The sequence below is a fragment of the Callithrix jacchus genome, chromosome 16 (genome assembly GCF_049354715.1).
Source record: "Callithrix jacchus isolate 240 chromosome 16, calJac240_pri, whole genome shotgun sequence".
NCBI lineage: Eukaryota > Metazoa > Chordata > Mammalia > Primates > Cebidae > Callithrix > Callithrix jacchus.
In genome coordinates, this window is record NC_133517.1 from 32,046,447 (window position 1) to 32,054,339 (window position 7,893).

Sequence of the window (7,893 nt, forward strand, 5' to 3'; positions counted from 1 at the left end):
GGCTGTTGGTTTGTCATAAATAGCTTTTATTACTTTGAGATACGTTCTATCGATACCGAGTTTATTGAGGGTTTTTAGCATAAAAGGCTGTCCACCCGTCTCAGCCTCCCAAAGTGCTGGGATTACAGGCTTGAGCCACTGCACCTGGCCGGATAAGCTTTTTGATGTGCTGCGGCAATCGGCTTGCCAGTATTCTATTGAAGATTTTTGCATCTATGTCCATCATGGATATTGGCCTGACGTTTTTTTTCTTGCTGAGTCTCTGCCGGGTTTTGGGATCAGAATGATGTTGGTCTCATAAAATGAGTTGGGAAGGATTCCCTCTTTTTTGATTTTTTGGAATAGTTTCAGAAGGAATGGTACCAGCTCCTTTTTGAATGTCTGGTAGAATTCAGCTGTGAACCCATCTGGACCTGGGCTTTTTTTGTGTGGTAGGCTCTTAATTGCTGCCTCAACTTCAGACCTTGTTATTGGTCTATTCAGGGTTTCGACTTCTTCCTGGTTTAGGCTTGGGAGGAGGCAAGTGTCCAGGAATTTATCCATTTCTTCCAGGTTTACTAGTTTATGTGCATAGAGTTGTTTGTAATAATCTCTGATGATGGTTTGTATTTCTGTGGAATCTGTGGTGATATCCCCTTTATTGTTTTTTATTGCATCTATTTGATTATTTTCTCTTTTCTTTTTTATTAATCTGGTTAGTGGTCTGTTTTGTTGATCTGTTCAAAAAACTAGCTCCTGGATTTATTGATTTTTTGAAGGGTTTTTTGTCTCTATCTTCTTCAGTTCTGCTCTGATCTTAGTTATGTCTTGTCTTCTGCTAGGTTTTGAGTTTTTTTTATCTTGCTCCTCTAGCTCTTTCAATTTTCATGATAAAGTGTCGATTTTAGATCTCTCCTTGCTTCTCATGTGGGCATTTATTGCTATATATTTTCCCCTAGAGACTGCTTTAAATGTGTCCCAGAGATTATCCTATGTTGTGTCTTCATTCTGGTTGGATTCAAAGAACATTTTTATTTCTGCCTTCATTTCATTGTTTATCCAGTCAACATTCAAGAGCCAGTTGTTCAGTTTCCATAAAGCTGTGTGGTTCTCAGTTAGTTTCTCAATTCTGAGTTCTAACTTGATTGCACTGTGGTCTGAGACTCTGTCTGTTATGATTTCCATTATTTTGCATTTGCTGAGGAGTGATTTACTTCCAATTATGTGGTCAATTTTAGAGTAGGTATGATGTGGTGCTGAGAAGAATGTATATTTTGTGGATTTGGGGTGGAGAGTTCTGTAAATGTCTATCAGGTTTGCTTGGTCCAGGTCTGAGTTCAAGTCCTGGATATCCTTGTTATTTTCTGTCTCCTTGATCTGTCTAATATTGACAACGGGATGTTAAAGTCTCCCACTGTTATTGTGTGGGAGTCTAAGTCTCTTTGTAAGTCATTAAGAACTTGCCTTATGTATCTGGGTGCTCCTGTAGTAGGTGCGTATATATTTAGGATCGTTAGCTCTTCTTGTTGCATTGATCCTTTTACCATTAGGAATATCCTTCTTTGTCTCTTTTGATCTTTGTTGATTTAAAGTCTATTTTATCAGAGATGAGAATTGCAACTCCTGCTTTTTTTTTTTTGCTCTCCATTTGCTTGGTAAATCTTCCTCCATCCTTTTATTTTGAGCCTTTGTGTATCCTTGCATGTGAGATGGGTTTCCTGGATACAGCACACCGATAGGTTTTGGCTTTTTATACAATTTGCCAGTCTGTGTCTTTTGATTGGTACATTTAGCCCATTTACATTTAGGGTTAATATTGTTATGTGTGAATTTGATCCTGCCATTTTGATGCTAGCTGGCTGTTTTGCCTGTTAGTTGATGCAGTTTCTTCATTTTGTTGATGCTCTTTACCATTTGGTATGTTTTTGGAGTGGTTGGTACTGGTTTTGGAGTGGCTTGTCCTTTCTATGTGTAGTGCCTCTTTCAGGAGCTCTTGTAAAGCAGGCCTGGTGGTGACAAAATCTCTGAGTACTTGCTTGTTCACAAAGGATTTTATTTTTCCTTTACTTATGAAGCTTAGTTTGGCTGGATATGAAATTCTGGGTTGAAAGTTCTTTTCTTTAAGGATGTTGAATATTGGCCCCCACTCTTCTGGCTTGTAGGGTTTCTGCTGAGAGATCTGCTGTGAGTCTGATAGGCTTCCCTTTGTGGGTAACCCAACCTTTCTCTCTGGCTGCCCTTAGCATTTTCTCCTTCATTTCAACCCTGGTGAATTTGATGATTATGTGCCTTGGGGTTGCTCTTCTTGTGGAATATCTTTGTGGTGTTCTCTGTATTTCCTGGACTTGGATATTGGCCTGCCTTGCTAGGTTGGGGAAGTTTTCCTGGATAATATCCTGAAGAGTACTTTCTGGCTTGGATTCATTCTCTCCATCACATTCAGGTACACCTATCAAACAAAGATTAAGTCTTTTCACATAGTCCCATATTTCTTGAAGACTTTGTTCATTCTTTTTTACACTTTTTTCTCTAATCTTCCCTTCTCATTTTATTTCATTGAGTTGATCTTCAATCTCTGATATTCTTTCTTCTGCTTGGTCTATTCGGCTGCTGAAACTTGTGTATGCTTCAAGAAGTTCTCATGTTGTGTTTTTCAGCTCCATCAATTCACTTATATTCTTCTCTAAGCTATTTATTCTCGTTAGCATTTCATCAAATCTTTTTTCAAGTTATTAGTTTCTTTGCATTGGGTTAGAACATGTTCTTTTAGCTCACAGAAGTTTCTTATTACCCACCTTCTGAAGCCTGATTCTGTCAATTCATCACACTCATTCTCGATTCAGCCTTGTTCCCTTGCTGCTGAGGAGTTGTGATCCCTTGTAGGAGGAGAGGCATTCTGGTTTGGGTGTTTTCATCCTTTTTGTGGTGGTTTCTTCCCATCTTTGTGGATTTATCCACCTGTCATCTTTGTAGTTGTTGACTTTCAGATTGGGTCTCTGAGTGGACATCCACTTTGTTGATGATGAAGTTATTTCTTTCTGTTTTTTAGTTTTCCTTCTAACAGTCTGGCCCCTCTGCTGTAGTACTGCTGAGGTCCACTCCAGGCCTTGATTGCCTGTGGATCACTTACAGCAGCTGAAGAACAGTAAGGGTTGCTGCCAGTTTCTTCTGCTGCTATCTTTGTCCCAGAAGGATACCCACCAGATGTCAGTCTGAGCTCTCCTTTATGAGATGACTCTTTGGATATACAAGGGTCAGGGAGCTGCTTGAGGAGACAGTCTGTCCTTTATAGGAGCTCAAGTGCTGAGCTGTGAACTCCATTGTTCATTCAGAGCTGCTGGGCAGGTACATTTAAGTGTGCTGCAGCAGAACTCATAAACACCTTTTTTAATTTTTATTTTTCCCAAGTGCTCTGTCCCGGGGAGTTAGGGCTTTATTTATGAGTTTCTGTTGTTCTGCTGTTTTTTTTCAGGGCTGCCCTGCCCAGTGAGGAGGTAGCCTAGTCACTGTCTGCCTGCAGAGGCTTTGCTGAGCTGCTGTGGGCTCCACCCAGCTGCCATGTGTTAGAACTGCCTCAGCAATGGCAAACTACCTCCATAGTGATGGACCGCCTCAGTAATGGCGGAAGCCCCTCCCCCACAGAGCTGGACCATCCTGGGTTCAGCTGTGCTTGCTGTGAAACTCTCAATCCAGAGCATTTCTGATTGCTGTTTTTTTGTGGGGGTGGGACCAGCTGAGCCTGATCACCTGGCTCCCTGCCTCAGAGCCCTTTTTTTTTTTTTTAGTTGAATGGTCGATTCTGTCTACCAGGTGTTTCAGTCACCTGTTGAAAAGGCACCAGGATCTGTGTGATTTTCTGTGCGGCGACCCACTGTGCCTGCACTAGCTGAAATAGCCGCACTGAGATTCATGGCGCTTTTTTGCCCAGGAATCTCCTGGCCTGGCTCCCTGTTTCAGTCCCCTTTTTAATCAGTTGAATGGGTGACTCTATCTGCCAGGAGCTCCAATCACCAGCTAAAATGGCACCCAGACCCATGTATTTTGTATGGAGAACTGCCACGCCAGGGCACCAGCAAAACAGCCACTCCAGTTGAAACAGCCTGCTGGCGGCACCAGCCAAAACAGCTGCACCGGCCAAACAGCTGTGCCAGCCAAACCAGCTGCACTGGCAACCTACGGGGCTCCTCCACCTGGGAATATCCTGGTCTGGGGGCAATAAAAATTCTTCTGGAAAGGCAGTGTCCATTCACCCCCCGAGCTTTTGCTGGGAGCTGCAATCCTGAGGTGCTCATAATCGGCCATCTTGGATCCCTCCCAATGATTCTTAAATCCATAGCACAGCTTCACATAAGCAATGAAGGAGCAATGAATGGACTCTTGACCCTGTGCAAGGAACTCCATAAGGCTCAATAAATAATAATTAATAATAATAAATATTTGTTTTTGTTTCTGAGATGGTCTCGCTCTGTCACTCTGGCTGGAGCACAGTGGGGTAATCTTGGCTCACTGCAACCTCCACCTCCCAGGTGCAAGAGATTCTCCTGCTTCAGCCTCCCAAGTAGCTGGGATTACAAGTACATGCCACCACACCTGGCTAATTTTTGGATTTTTGGTAGACATGGGGTTTCACTATGTTGCCCAGGCTGGTCTTGAACTCCTGACTTCAAGTGATCTGCCTGCCTTGGCCTCCCAAAGTGCTGGATTACAGGCATGAGCCACCATACCTGGCCCATTATTTATTTATAAAGTGTTTCATGCAGATCTCACATGGCCTACCACCAACCCACAAATTGGAAGATCCATTTTCCTTTCAAGATTCTTACTGCCATATTCATTTTATACTCATTTAATTAAGAACACCCTAAATTTTTGTTATATGTCAAAGCATATGAACACTTTAGAGAGAAAAAAAATACGTGGTTTTTTGTTTGTTTGTTTGTTTGTTTTTTTGGTCCTAAGAAAACAAATGTTTATTCATTTATCCAAATGTTATCAAGCCATTTTTTATGTGCAACCTGCTGGCTTATAAGGTATTTTAATGCACCATACTTTTGTTAAAAGGGCTGGCAGCAAGAAGAAATAGCTACAACTGCCCAGGTGCAGTGGCTCACACCTGTAGACCCAGCGTTTTCGGAGACCAAGGAAGGCAGATTATCTGAGGTCAGGAGTTGGAGACCAGTCTTGCCAACATGGTGAAACCCTGTCTCTATGAAAAATACAAAAAATAAAAATTAGAAAACAAATAGCTACAACTAAACATAATTATAATGTAAGGAAGAACACAGCATCAGGGGGATTATTTCAGCTCTGAAGGAGGGAGGACAGCTTCAAGGAGGTACTGTCTGTGAAGGGAGAAAATGGGGCAAATACACTAGGGTTGAATAGTCAGTGGCACTGCCATGAGAAGAACAGTGCGAGCAGGAAACAGAAGTGGGAACACTTCAGAGCATACTCAGAGAGCAACAATGATTCCAGTTTGCCTGAAACCTAGGTGTACAGTGAAGGAAAATACAATGCAAAATCGATTCAGGTATAGCATCACAAAAAAACAAAGTATGAGTTTAAAGGCGCAATTCAGTCTCGGCAACGTGACAAGACCCTGTCTCCACAAATACAAAATTTAAAAATTAGCTGGGTGTGGTGCACGCCTGTGGTCCCAGCTACTGGGGAGGCAGAGGTGGGAGGATTGCTTGCACCCGGGAGGTCGAGGCTACAGTGAGCCAAGATTATTTCACTGCACCCAGCCTGGGCAACAGAGTGAGACCCTGTCCTGTCTCAAAAAAGAAAAAAAATTTCAACTTCAGACATTTTTCCTCATTCACTTTTACAAACACATATTATCTCTAAACATTTCAACAAAATTTTCCATCTTGAAATAAACAGTTAATTAAATTGTAAAATAACATCTGTACAATGATTACTATAACCAAAATAAGTGTCTATAGCCAGAAAACAGAGATAACTTATTCATGATGATAATCACCACTAATTTTTAGGGGTTTTTTGTTGATAAAATATAAATTTTCCCTTGTCTACCATAGGAAAAATCCACATTAAAGAATGCTTTTGGCTGGTCACAGTGGCTCATGCCTGTAATCCCAGCACTTTGGGAGGCCGAAGTGGATGGATCATAAGGTCAGGAGACCATCCTGGTTAACGTGGTGAAACCTCATCTCTCCTGAAAAATAAAAAAATTAGCTGGGTGTGGTGGTGTGCACCTGTAGTCCCAGCTACCCAGGAGGCTGAGGTAGGAGAGTTGCTTGAACCCTGGAGGTGGAGGTTGCAGTGACTGGAGATTGAGCCACTGCACTCCAGCCTAGCAATAGAGTGAGACTCCATCTCAAAAAAAAAGAGTGCTTTTAACTTCCTTTTTCTACTTTACAAGTAACCCAAATATCACATTTCTAGCATGCACACCTCATGCATGCTCTCTAAACCGAGCTAATTCAATGAAACCTCAGTTACTCTGCATGAAATTAAAATTTTACAAATAGAAGTGAATTTAATTCAGTTATATCACATACATATATATCATGAGCATAGAATAGCTGTACACATTACATAAAAGGGAAGCTCCTGGCGAAAATAAGGAATTATATTAATCTATCATTCTGCCTAGATTCTACAACTTGCTTTGGATGAAGTTAAGATTATTTGGCATCTTAGCAACTAGCCAAGTGAAAGCTGCTTTTAACATTTTGCCATTGATTTTTCTGCCTTGAAGACCTTAAGAGCTACTATTAGGTTGGTGCAAAAGTAAATGCAATTTTTCCATTAAAAGTAATGGAAATTACTTTTGCACCAACCTAATACTAAAATATTCCAGATCACAGAAGCTGTTTCTAAATCACTCGATGTAAATAAAATGTTCAATTATATCTGTAAACTTAATGATATTACCATTGACACTTCCCTCTTCTGAAATATAAATTTCAGAAAATCAGTAAAAGCTTTCTAAGTCATTTATGATCACACATGAAGCATGGTTTTCACACTTCTATTCATGCAAAGGAACAAGAAAAACCTTGACCATTATTAGCATAGGCCTTAGCATCTATGCTCAGAGAGTTAGATGTTAAGATATCCTCCAGATACTCGCAGATGTTTTCATGTAATAAAACATTTTTAAAAATTATCTCCCAGAAATGCTTTTAAAATATAGAAGCCTTGGAGAATGGGAGTCATTACACCTCAAAACCAACCATAAGCTTTATTATACCAAGTTAAAAGTAAACCGGTTTTTAAAAAAAAAAACAATTATTTTTCCATTGTAATCTCTTTTAAACTCATACTCCCTAAGTTTGCTGGGTTTTTTTTTTTTCCTATTCCTCAATGACATGTTATTCTGTATAATAATTATTATTTTGAGACAGGGTCTCGATCTGCTGCCCAGGCTGGAGTGCAGTGGCACAATCTTGGCTCCCTGCATCCTCAACCTCCTGGGCTCAAGCGATCCTCCTACCTCAGCCCCCCAAGCCGGTGGGACTACAGGTGCCATTATACCTGGCTAATTTTTGTATTTTTTGTAGAGACAGGATTTCATCATGGTTATTTTCAGGCTGGTCTCGAGCTCCTGGGCTCAAGCAATCTATCTGCCTCATCCTCCCAAAGTGCTGGTATTATAGGATGAGCCACCACACCCAGCCTGTATAATTATTTTAATTTAACTAGTAATATTCCCTTTGTGCTTTAACATGTGGATAACGAAGTTTTTATTTACAGATTTCATTTTTTTGAAATATGCCATGATTTGCCATACTGGCTCAAACACAAATATAGAATTATATACAATAGTGGCTACTTATTTTTCACATCACAGAAATTAACTTTCAAATAATTTCTGGAGAATTATGTACTTCCAAGTCATGACTTTTGATTCATTTCACCAAAACTCTTAAAAATCCAATAAATTGT